Source organism: Micrasema longulum, unplaced genomic scaffold, assembly GCF_059751315.1.
Source record: "Micrasema longulum isolate JH-2025_06_02 unplaced genomic scaffold, ASM5975131v1 h1tg001705l, whole genome shotgun sequence".
Lineage (NCBI taxonomy): Eukaryota > Metazoa > Arthropoda > Insecta > Trichoptera > Brachycentridae > Micrasema > Micrasema longulum.
This window is the reverse complement of record NW_028278883.1, coordinates 97,794-111,725: the sequence shown is the minus strand read 5'-3', so window position 1 is coordinate 111,725 and position 13,932 is coordinate 97,794. Positions and strand designations below refer to the sequence as shown.

The 13,932-nt window shown below is 32.3% G+C and overlaps 1 protein-coding gene across 4 annotated transcripts in view; it reads left to right on the top strand.

Annotated features, from left to right (window-relative positions):
- The first annotated feature begins 9,992 nt into the window (after nt 1-9,992).
- The window catches only part of LOC148274272 (arf-GAP with GTPase, ANK repeat and PH domain-containing protein 3-like), a 64,790-nt gene continuing 60,850 nt past the window's right edge, over nt 9,993-13,932 (top strand). For 2 of the 4 annotated variants that reach the window (XM_088237362.1, XM_088237359.1), the window contains exon 1: nt 9,993-10,221. The gene's annotated coding sequence lies outside the window, so the exon portion shown is untranslated. Of the gene's footprint in view, nt 10,316-13,932 lie in introns of all 4 variants that reach the window. The other 2 variants (XM_088237360.1, XM_088237361.1) reach the window with 2 other exon arrangements.

Sequence of the window (13,932 nt, the reverse complement as noted above, 5' to 3'; positions counted from 1 at the left end):
ATATCAATTTTGGGAAGGATCAGAAGATTTATTGATAAGGACTCCTGCAAAACTATTTACAAAGCAATTATTGAACCACACGTTAACTACTGTAGTAGCATTTTATTTTTATCAAACAAAGAAAACATAGATAAACTAACTGTATTACAAAATAAAGCCTTTAGAATCATTTTGAAAAAAAACAGATATACGAGGGTAAAGTCGATGGTAAATGAAATGAAATTATTAACATATAAACAAAGAATATTTTACAATACAATGATATTTGTTCATAAAATTATAAACTCTAATAATAAAACAGAATTTTGGAAAAAAATTGATCGGAACCAGCATGAACACAATCACAATACTAGAGAAAAGAACAAAATTAGACTTCCATTTAGGAAAAAGGCAAAGTCACAAAATTCAATTTGGAATGGAAAAAAATATTTATGAAGAAAAAAACATATCAAAATTTAAAATAATGGTCAAGACATATGTGATAAACAATTTATAAATTTAATATATTTGCAATGTTATTATTAGAACACACATAACAATATGTATGATATGTGTGCCCTATTTTAAGATTTAAATAAAAAAAATAGCTAGTTTTCTTATCCTAAACCATAGAATTAAGAATAGTCCAAAAACCGTATACGCACATCAAACAGAAGGTGACTCAACTACTCATAAATGAGTAGGTTTACGTTTTGACCCATTAGTTTCTTTGTAGATGTCGCTCAGTACGCAACTCCTGTTTTGAATTCAACTATGCCGTGTTGTGTCCTTTTAAAGTGTAGAAATACTGCTAGGATCTTAAAGAAATAGGATGGTATCACATTTCATGTATAATTAGCAAACGAATCTTTAATTAGCAAATTAATTACTTAAAACTTGAATTATTTTTCCATCGGTCAGGTTGTCGAAGAAACAAAATGGGTATTTCGTTAGAGTTGCCAGGGTAGTAAATTTTTTTACCCTACTTTGCTCATCTAATAAGAAAATAAATGAAAATTGGACCTCGGATTAAACAACTCTGTGGTGGACATTTGACCGACATTATCTTTAAAACATCAAATATTATTCAACATGATATAAAAATATCCGTTTTAGTAAATAAAATAAAGTTTGTTTTGTAGTTTAAGTTCAAAGTTCAATAATTCAATTACTCTTAATAAATGACCCTTTACTTATCTTATCTGTTGTGTCGATCAATATTTCCGCATGCACAATTAAATTTTAGAGAAATTAACAGATTGCTTTTTTTTACCTTACATTTGGGTTATAATTTTATTTTTTCCCATCGTGGAACATTACGCGACGACATCACAAATGCGCGCAGCGAAAATGAGGCATAGTGGGGGAATCATTGGACACAGTCCGATGTATTCAAATATGATTCTACGCTCCTTCCGGACTATTCTTAATTCTATGTCCTAAACATATTTTTCTACAAAGACGTGTGCGGTTTTTTTTTTAAAAACACGTTTAATATTAACCTAGTAATTTAACTGAAATTTGACACGTGTTTATATTCTATTATACGGTACCCAGTACCTTTGTTTTGGACTCGTTTTGTTATGAAATTCTGTGAATGCAATTTGTATATTGTTGTTAAGAGATTTACACGAAATGAAGTTCGATTGAAACATTTTAAAAATAACAAATTTATTTTTACCGATTAATTTTTCCGAAAAACTTTTTCTCGATAAGATATATTTAATATAAACGGATATTAACCCAAATAGGAAGGTCGTTGAATACGTACGATTTTTTTTCTAATATTTTTTCTGTTTTTGGTAAAAATATCCAGTAGCTGCATACCGTCTAAACGGATGATTTTTTGTGATTATGGAGCTGTTTAGTGAAACATTCGAATGTAAAGGTACTTTCCCTTATATGGAAGCTCCGAACTGGGCGAAGGTGATCTTAAAGTATACACACAGATATTTTTATGTCGTTCCTCACCTACCTTATGTTTATTTATGACCAGAAATTCAATGACTCCCTTCCAAGCTGCTCAGTAAAGTATCCTTAGTAGTCTACCTTTATACAATAAGCTCACAAAGTACAAAGGACTCTTTTTTACCATACAGATTTAAACAAAATTATTAAGTTTTTCGTATGTATCTATGCAATAGTTGCAGTTATCCAAGTATTTTTAAAACTCGTTTTTTACGATAAATCCACACATTGTTTAAAAAAAATTATATATTTTTTAAATCAGTTCAATGCTACTTATTTTTTCTGTACATTAGATATGAATCAATCAATATCAGTATTGTGTACTTACCTTTTTTGTCATTGTATAAGGACTGTAAAATCAATAAAGTCGTTACAATGTCTACCAATTCCTCATATACATAAATACATACACAAATACATTTATTTATATTTTTAAATATCTCAAGCTTTTTTTTATCTTTATTTTCTATTGAATGTTTTTTAACATGAATCTTAAAAAAATAACTTTTATTTTATTGGTTGGTAAGAAGAAATTGCCATTTGGCAGTAAGCCCGCCAATGTACAATTAACATTTTGTACAAAAAGTTTAATAAATGAAATAAAATAAATGTAATTTGTTTAAATATATATAATAAGATGAAGCTCAAGACACTTCCTTGAGTAACGCTTTATTTATTTAATAAAATATTTCATGCTTACCATATTTGCCATATTTGTGAGCAATTTGGATAAAATCATTTCTTTTAAATCATCAATGCCGATGTTGTAGAAAACGTCCATGAATTTTTCAACCTATTGTTTTCAATATCCGTATAAATCGGTCATAAAATATTTGCATAATTTTATCACTTATCGATGCAACAATTCACATAATATTTATTTACGTTGAGATATTCTAAATATATTTTTTTAAAAAAACGTTTCTGCGGCGTAGATTTACAGATGTTGCAATCGAAGCCTATTTAAAATTTTAATGAAAATTTTAAATTTTAATCGAGTAAAAAACGCGGAGTAATGTTTCGGCGTTATTTATTGGTTGAATTCAATCGTATGACGTCGGAGATAAGAAGTCGATAGAGCATTCTAGTCCGAGGTAGATAGAGATACTAGCGATGTTTAGTATACCGTATCGGTAGGTACCGATGAAGATAATGTTTGTAATTGCCCTCCAGAAAGTAGTCATCTAGTCGAAAACACTAGTCGAGGGTTTTGGTTCTATTTCTGTATCCACAGAAGTGTATTCTTCATCCATCTTGACGCAGAAAAGTGAATTATGAATTATGATTTTAAAAAATGTACACGTAGTTTTAATTTACAATCCATTGGTCATCACTTCAAAAATGCAAGATCAAAATAAATTAAAATAAGAAAATTTGAACCTCTCACCCAGAGCTTATTTCTTGTCGTATTTTTAGAGCAATCGAAAATGCTATTCGAAGGAGTATACAGGTGTTCTTTAAACCCTGTCACATCCGAAACCACGATGATCAGTATGGGCAACAAGACATATTGGCATATTTAAAAAAATATTTAGAACGAAGAAAATTTGTAAAAATAAAATATTAAAAAGAACAAATGGTTGCTAACTTCTGCAGGGGAAAAGCGAGGAGGGCGCTAACGCGCGGTAAAACGGTGTGTCAGACTCCCCCCACCCCGTTTCCCTCCTGCAGAAGTTAGCTACCATTTGTTATTTTTTAATATTTTATTTTTTTAAACTTTATTCGTTTTAAAAATTTATTTTAATGTGCCAATATGTCTTCTTGCTCATACTGATCATCGTGGTTTCGGATTTGACAGGATTTAACGAACACCCTGCATATGTAAAAAATACTAGGTTATACGTAGAACTGAGATGGACCTTATATGCATTTTCAAAATACTCAATGCTTTAAGTGATGTCCCATCTCTGTTGCAATCAATTTCTTTTCATGTTCCCAACCGTGTCACCAGAAGTCAAAATCTGCTATTTATAAAATCTTCTAAGAGCAACTTTGGTTTTTATGCCCCAATGTCCAGAATGTGTAGATTAGTCAATTCATCACACGACTTGGAATTTTTTGGGATAGATCTTCCGGCTTTTCGTAGATCTCTTCGCGACTTAACAGTGTGGGATGAAGTTGGATTGGCATGGTTTAGCTCAAAGTTTTAGGTCTTTCGTTTTTTTTTAATATATTGTAAACAATTATTGTTTTGCCCTTGTTTGTCTTTGCTAAATAGTTTTATGTTCTTTTTGTTCAGTTTCTTGCATTTATGTTTCTTCATGTAACTGTTGTAATTGGCTTAGGCCGTATATATATAATAAATAAATAAATAAATATATAGTGAATATACGTAAGTTAATAAAAGTGTACATATAACAAAACAGTTTGTATATTACAAATTAGGATGGTAATGTTACAATAGTAGTAAATAATGTTAGAATAAGTATAGATGTAAATGTTGTGTTGTAAATATTTTATTAGACTATGTTTACCATAGAACTAAATAAAATAAATAATAATAGTAAAAAACCCCTAAAAATAAATGCAATTGGTAATGTCATGTAAGTTTTCTTTTTTGCATGATGAATAAGTATGTACAATGTTTACAAGTCATTTATTATTGGTCTTTTCTTCCAATCATTCATTTACAAGAACATTATAAGTAAATTACACTATTAATTATCACCACTTTCGACTAAGAAAGTTCATTGCCTTGATAATGTCTTTTTACTTTCTTGTCTTAATTTATCCATCTATCGCACCGCAGAGTTCGCACGCAGACGACATCTGAACTCGTACGATAATATATTGAATCATGCTTCAATGGTGGTCTTCGACAATTAATTTCTCGTGAGTTTTCTATTTACTCGCAAGTAATTGAGTATTCCGTGCATTTTAACATCTCCATGAATAATTGCTGTTTCTTTTAAACAATTACGTGAGAATAATTGTCTTTGAATGATATTCGTTTATCTCAGTCTTAACTCGAAAGAGTGAAACGTATTTTTCTAATGGATCCAGTATTTATGATAATGTGAAATTCCAATATTCGCTATGTTGTATAAAACTGCTTCAAAAACTAAAATACAACTAATACGGTTTAGTCGCAATAATGTTCTAAATGAAAATCATCATGTTTGATTTCGCGTGTTCATATTTTTTGACGTTTAATCATCAGTGTGGCCATATATGAAGCAAAAATTAGCCGCATAGAAAAAATAAATATCCCCGAATTCACCACTCTCTAGGGGATAGACAAGATTCATAATTGAACCCCTGAATATAGTGATGGGTTATTAACAAATATAAAAATTCCTTTATCTCCTACATTTTTTTGGCAATAGATTTCTCTGGATTATACGTAGTCTGCCTAATTAGGTACAACCTGTTTTTATGTGTAGAGCAAGATAATAACAAAATATGATTACTTATGAATTCATTATACAATTACGCAATTTTAATTATCCTTTATTATTTAATCCAATTGTAGTTTTGATATTGCATCTGCTTAACGGTATATTATTTACACCAATGCAATGTGGTAAGTGCTGTTAAGTATGTCGTGTATAATGGTTATATTGTATTCCGAATGTATCGTAAAAAAAATAAACAGCTTAAATTGTTGCAAAATCAATCATCAATGCAAGCAACTGATGTATGTTGTACTCGTAACTTGTACAAATCAGCAAACTGCCTGTACTGTACTATATTTTTATAAACATTGAATTAATAGTGACTTACTATATAAATATTGACAACACTTCATCACCATTCCATGTCAGCTAGTTGTATACTAGGTGCATATTATATCCACAAAAAGCCTCCAGGCATCTATCAGCTGCTAGCTCCTTTTGTTTATTTTTTTTTATATGGGAGTTGCATTATTTGCCTTGCTTATAATATACAAGGTTTATTTTATAAAAGTGGATTTTTCTGCAATGAAATTTCTTTAAATTTATCTAAACTACTGAAATCAGGAGGGATATACTAATGTGGGCCAATCGGGCACTTCTCAGCATTTGCTCATGTGGAGAGGAAACCACTTAAAACTCTTCAGGAGAAGCCGGCCTTTTAGCAGTAGTCAACAAGCCTTCCGTTCCACTAGACGAGTGTTCGGCATTTTCTTTCCTACTTTGGTTTATTTTACCAATTGCCTGCACTATATTGACCATGTATAATACTACCTCTCGTGTGAGTTCTTTATTACCTATCACCGATGGGATGTCGCATAGATCTTCACCCAAGCTTCTGCATCGCGCCTCCAGCTGTTGTCTTTGAAAGCTGAAAAGGGGGCAATGCATCAACAGGTGAGGGACATCTTGAGGAGTTTCATCGTCGCATGAGCAGCTGTCGATCTCGGAGAGCTTGAAGCGATGCAGGTAGCTCATTAACCTACAATGACCCGTAAGCATCTGGGTGAGCTCGTAGCCAACACTCTGCATTTTCCTGATATCATAGGCATGAAAAATGGTAGGGAAAAACATTTTAGTTATACTTCCGGTAGGTTCACTTAAATAACGATCGTTCCAGAGTTGAAGGGTACTGCTTCTTATTTTCCTTTTGGCAAAGCTGAGCGGGAAATCGGCAAAATCGGGGGCTGCCTTCTTGAGCGTAGCTTCCCGAGCCTTTTCGTTGCCAAGGATTTCGCAGTGTCCCCGTATCCAGCTAGCTCCTGTGCATCCTCCGACTCAATAGTGTTTGAAAAAAGTATTTTTTAGTTCTTACTATTTACCTAAATATTTCAATATTCGAAAGATTTGAACTTCGGGACTTTGATTCGTGAGTTCACAACACTACCGCGGGATCACAACCCGATTCGAACAAATATACTCAGTTTACTCGCCGAGATTAATAAATAGTCCCTCGTAAAATTTGTGAGTCTACTTTGTGAAATCATTTAATAAATATGAATAAGTACGTGGACGCCAAACAAGCTTTTGAAAATACATGTAAGTAAGTGTTTAATTAATAACATAATCATGTGGGTGTAAGTAAAAGCATACAACCTTAAGTTATGACATTTTACTATGTGTTATTTATTTAGGTACACGCTTCTCAAAATAATAGTTTTATACTTTATATTTTTACTAAAACACAGTGACACAGTTAACCCACGTTAGTTATGAACAGTTTTTGATCATAAAATATCTAAATATGTGCATATCGATAAATTTCGCCGTGAACATCACATCAAACGATTCTATGATAATTTATTTATCAAATTTAATGTCTGAAGGACGTCACAACCGAGACGAAGGACATTTTTAAGAAGGTTGCATTATTGATAGCTCCCTGGGGGTAGAATCTAGTGCTTGTCTAAAACATTTGGACATACTCATCATTTATCCTAAATAAGGGGAGTTGTAAAAAAATATTTTATGCATCTTATTTACCAGATTCAGCAGATACAAGATTTTTTTGGTGATTTCTAATTAAGAATTAAAATATTGTAGAAAATATTAAAAACATTTCAATTTTGTTAAGTTTATTTTCACTACATTGATAACAAAATTGACTTTTTCCTGATTTTTTATAAATATAGTAAGGAAGTACTGTGTTTTTATTATTATTTGTTAATAGACTATTGATCTAAGTAAGAAAAAAAAATGAAATTTTTAATAATTTTTTTATCAGCGCCATGATTTTGCCAAAGTGTTGTATTTCTGAAATTACTCCGCGTGTACGCGCGACGTCTCAAGTTCTCTTCCTCTTCTTCTCGGTCAGTTCTGCCGATTGGTCCGTTGACGGTTAGTAAACCGGAAATCTTTCATGACTATCTTTTCATCGGTTGATTCATATTCATATTCTTAACTAGTAACGTCGTTCAAAGTAGTTCGTTTTTATAAAAATATTTTTTCGTACATTTTCAATAAACTATTCTGTATAATTCAATGCTTAAGTTTTAAGAAAACTTTTTTATCCCCCGATTTCCCGTAGGGCTAAAGTTCCTCATTCCCTCATCCCCACCAACACATTTGAGTAATGGGCACTGTAATCCATGCACATATTCGAATTTTTGCCACTACATATATAGATTTTGTTCCAATTTGTAATTTTTTTTTCAATATTTAACATTTATATTTCTTTTGTGCATCTATTTTTTATATTGTTTATTAAAATTAAATATTATATTTTTTGGTTTATATTATGGTAAAATTCATGACTCCCTTTCCGCCCCTAATGGTGCATAGGGCACTGCATTGGTACACCAATCGCCGCGTATCTTGATCATTTTTGCTACATTAAGGTAAGGTGATCAGCCTGATTTTGATTTTGTCGGCCTCGTGGTGTAATGGTCAGCGCGTTAGCCTGCCATGCAAGAGGTCTTGGGTTCGATTCCCGACATGGTTGATGTGAAATATTTGTTCAAAATGATTTTTTCACACTAGAATATTTCATAGTCCCTGGACTGGTACCTTAAGCGTAAGACTGATCATCTTACCTTCATGTAACAAAAATGATCGTGCAAATTAGGTGCAGAAAGGGAACGATGGTGATGATCAGCCTTACGCTTCAGGTGCAAGTCTAGGGACTATGAAATATTCTAGCGCGAATACACCCTTTTAAATGAATATTTCACATCATTCATGTCGGGAATTGAACCCGAGACCTCTTGCATGGTAGGCAAACTCGCTGACCATTACACCACGAGGTAAAATTAGCTTTGTACTATTCCGCCATTATACTGGATTTTTTATTATTATTATATGTAAAATACATTCATGCAAGGAGATTAGTCTTACTCTTCAGGCGCATAAAACCCATCTGATAAAGCCAGTGAAATATAGCGGTAAAAAACCACCTACTAAATAAATATTTTACATCGACCTAGCAATTCGACATCAAACCCTGGACCTCACGCATTGTAAGCAAACGCAATAACCAGTGCACCCACGTCACGAGGCGGACTAATCAAGACTCAACTGTATTTTTTTGTAGATTTTTTATCTGAAACGTATGATAAATATGTGCAGATAAACATTACGTTTGGACATTTACCTTTACCCAAAATATACCTACATATTTTTATGTAATACCTAATCTTAGCACTCGATATCCACCAGAAACGGTTCCTTAGTATGTGCTTAAGTGCAGTGCACTGCCAAGTAAAAATATGTACTAATAAATAAGTGATTTACAGTAAAAATATGTAATACAGAGAAACCGAGATTCAGTGCATTACTATACTTTTACAGCATTATATTCAATACTAGCGCAAAAAGATCTAGCGAGATCGGCTCTAGCGGACGATTTTCTCATCTGGTCTACGCAAGCGCAATCGTCAACGTGCATATTCTGTTTAGTGCAATATTTTACCCTGAATTTGAATGAAAAATACCTGATCTACTAAAACTGTGATTTGAGCGAGATAGACTACGCTTCATACTTGGGAATCGTGCGTTAGATGGAGAAGACAATAATATACTTCGGGCATCGCTAAAGCATGCGCATATTTAAAACATGAAGATCGTTTGTAACGTTACTTTGACCATGCGTAATGACATATTCTTAGTGTGAATTTAGTTGATTTAGTTAAGTAAAATGTGCGTATAAGGTTAGTGGATATAAAGCAGTATGCAAACAAAAACAATAGCGAAGTTAGCGTTTCTTGTTCTGATGCGCGGGCCGTCATATTATTATCGCTCGTTTACCATGTCAGACTTATCATATTTTTATAAATATTATTTTACTTAATATAGTTATAAGACAAAATGGCCGCCAGTGGTACCTACCACGCGTTTCGCTAAAATATAATTTTTCTTGCTTCAAAACAAACATAAATAAGCCTTCTTGGGAGACAATGTTCTAAAAATAATGTGAACCGACCTTAGTGATAAATATAGACGCATCCTAATAATTTTATTATGATCATAACATCGTAATTTAAAATCATGTAAATTACACTCACATATTAAAAAGGGTAATATTAAATTATAGTACTTTTATTGCGATATGTTGATTTTCTTTTCCCCTTTGATAAAAATGCGTAGAGCGCGTTCGGTTCGATTTCCATAGTGTGGCATTTAATTCTACTACTCGCTGTATGCAATAACCGGCGCGCATGTTTAGTCAACTTTTGTGTACTGTCGCGGAAGGACGGTTGCGCGCGCGTCCGCCTTGCGCAGTCTCGTCAGTTTAAATTTCGAATCGAACTTTTTTGAAAATTTGCAAATAAAAAAACCCAGTTTCTCAATCTTCGTTTGTTTTTGTATTAAACTCAACTTTTGTTTTGAATTTTTTGTGTTTAGTTTGAAATTTAAGTGAACTCAATATTGGATTATCTTGTGAATCGTAAGAACATTTTTAGTGAAACCGTAAAAAAATATTTATCGTTGTGAATTAATATTATTGTTTTTTTTCCCGCTTCTACAGCTCAATATTTAGCGTGAGTCTTGGGTGTGATTCCCTGCTGGGTCCATTATCAAATAGTTATTTCAATCATTTTATCAATTCCCTTTCTGCACTCAGGTGCGTAGGGCACATTTTTTATACACCAATTGCATTTTTATCTTAGTTGTAAATAATAAAAGTGCGTAAGCCGATCGGTCGTACGCTTCTGATGCCGATGCAAAGTAGTATATATAAATATAATGCTGAAACGTCATTTTACTATTTGTAACATTATAAATACGCTAATTTGTGAGCTAGAACATCAACATCATTCTCTTTCCGCACAGAGTGGTGCATCGGGCACTGAATTGGTACACCAACCGCAGCGTATCTTGATCGTTTTGTTTTATGATGGCAAGACGACCAGTCTTACGCTTCAGATACCAGTTCAGGGACTATGAAATATTCTAGTGTAAAAACACATTGATAAATAAATATTTCATTTTAACCATGTCGGGAATTGAACCCGAGACCTCTTGCATGGTGGGCAAACGCGCTGACCATAACACAACGAGGCCGACACTAAATTCAATAAATCATTATTATTTCGTTTAAATATTGTATGAATCAATACGATGACCGGTTTCAATAGGAAATGCAACCTGTTCTTTTTTCAAAACGCAACGACTAAAAACTTTTATTTTTATTTTTATACCATTTTCTCGGTACAGCTGTTGACTGCATATAAACATTATAATTTTATGCGTTATTTATTTCTTATTCTGACGTGAATATTTTCTTTAATGGGATTAATTACAAAAAACAAATCAATATAAACTATGATCATTTAAATATTAATTATACCTTTGTTTTCTAATGTTTTATCTTAATAACTATATTTAAATGATTAATTAATAAAGAATTATTATTATATGCGACTCTTTTTACGAGCGCTTATTTGATTATTTATTACAATAAATAATCGGAATATTATTCATTGACAGTTGATATTAATTAAACATTAATTTTACAAAATAATAGAGGAATACAACAATTATTATTGATAGAATTTCTTAGATTTTCACGTCGGTTCAGATGCACAATTAGTTAATTTGCCGTGTGTTGTTCGCACTCTTTTCCGACTTTTCGGAACGCATCCATCATCAGGGTTGATCATCATTTTGCGCAATAATTATTTATGAATATTAAATTATTTAACTTAATTATCATAGGGTGCTGTGTCAAGATACGACATTAAATTATAATTTTGGTTTCTTTTTTAAACGTGTTTTACAAAACACGAACGTTGCAATGTGCGATGCGCGATATATGTATATCGATTTTCATTACACATTCTCGAAGCGACGATAATTATTCCGATGGATGATTACTGGTTGTTTTGACTTAATGTTAGGCTTTTATTATCATAAATTTCATGCCAACTGATCGTTACCGTACCTTTGCTTATACGAATCAAACGTTTTTATATTATAGATAATTATCTGTGTTAAATATTTGCTATGCTCAGATGTATGCACATAATATGTACTCAGGTATGTTCAATATTGATAGTGAACACGAATGAATGCGCTTAGTATATATTTTGAAGGTTATTAAATGAATGCATAATATTATTGTTAGGTTAGTGCAATGTGACGACTCTAGGTAAGGTAACTTCATCACGCAATGTACGTGCGGTGCGACCATAGGTATTATGTCACGAAATTGTTATGATATTATAGCAGGAAATATTCCATCAACTATTTCTTTATTTTATCATAATGCATAATATCCTCTTTTTATTGCGAATAATTATTTATACAGCGATTTTTTCGACATATCCTCAAGAGCTCTTTAGTGCACAACGGAGTTTTAGTCCCAACACTTATGCATGGAAGTGAAACATAGAACTGGCAGAGGAAGGATGAAAGCCGAGTGAACACGGTTGAAATGCTATCTCTTAGACGAATGTGTGGGAAATCAATGTTTGACAGGGTTACGAATGATGAAATCAGACGAGAGTGTAAATCTGAGTCAAGTATAATTGATAAGATTAAGAAAGGGTCTCTGAGATGGTTTGGTCACGTAGAACGAACGGACGACGAAAGAATGGTAAAACAAGTATATATGGCAAAAATGAACGGCAACGTGAGACGAGGACGACCAAGGAAAACGTGACATGATCAGATAAACCAAAATCTTTAGTCTGGTCATGTCAAAAGCAGACAGAACCGAAGGGCATCTATGACAAGATGTATGAATGTGGAAGAAGATAGGAATGTATGCCAGGATAGACGTGTGTGGCGGTCCATTCTCTCTGTCTACCCCTACGGAGAAATGGCGTGATGGTAGTAGTAGTAGTAGTAGTAGCTCTTTATAAAAGTGTTTATCTGCAATATTTAATTTTATTTGATAAAGCGATCATCCTGTCGAAGATGAAATTCACGTTAAGTATCCAGTTGTATATAAAATTTGTTTATAACATTTTCTCAGATGACTGCAAAATGCTATTAAAAAATCTTAAATGGGTGAAAACTTCTACAGAATTGAATTTTGATATGGCTCGTGTTACTTTAAAAATATTTTAAATATCCTATTATTAATTAGACATATTTATGTACGCAATCACTAAACATCGTTTGAAAAAAATTTCATAAATCATGCACAAATCGCTAATATTTGATTTTAAATTATCATTGAAATGCTTATTCTCTCTGAACTTGTAATTCGGAGATGTCTGACTAATAAACTGGACGATTGAAATTTGAGTAAATCTCTTCAGAAAATTAATTTATTTTGTCATCACGTGCTACGGATTTATTCAAATAATTTTTAGAACTAGTGTATTTTTAATTATGTTGTTTGTTAGAAGATTATTATGATTATGATTATCATATACCAATTTATTTATTCATATATATGTACATTACGAAATGGAATATCTTAATTCATACATATAGAAATAATTAAAACAACTGAGTAAAATTAGATATACAAAAAAAAACACATTAGTATACCTAATATCCAAAGAATAATATGTTAAAAAAGTAAGAGAATATTGTAACGAAAAACTCGCTCAGAGACGTGAAAAATGTCAATGTCCGAAGTAATATTGTTCAACATAGAGATAGCCCCGTAAATGATTTAACTTCTATAAAATGGTATTTTCAAATTTTGTTATTCTTTTTCTAGTATCAATCACTCTTTGCAACAAACACATCTACGTCTTTCTTTGGTTATTTCAGTCTTCAGAGGCTAGTTTCAACTGTCTTCTTCTTTGAATATATTTTTTTTAATACTTGTTTTAAGAAAATTGGTACCTTTCATTCCTTAGGGTAATAAACTTGAAAATGCTTTGAAAAAAAAAGAGCTACGTGTCTCTTGAAATATTTATTGATGTTTAAGGATTTTTTACATTTTTTTTTTTGCACCACAACAGGCCAGGAGGCCTAATTACAGTAGTGAATTACATCACAGAGCACCCAGGCTTGAGAAAAATCACATTTTGATTTTTGTGTTCTCACCGGGAATCGAACCCGGAACCTTCCGTGCGTGATTCAAGCGTCTTGACCACTACACCACGGAGGCCGTCGGAGGATGATAATACCTGTACCTCAGAAGCAGACGGATGCAAATCTAAACGTCAAATGTTCAACACAAGCCTAAAGCATC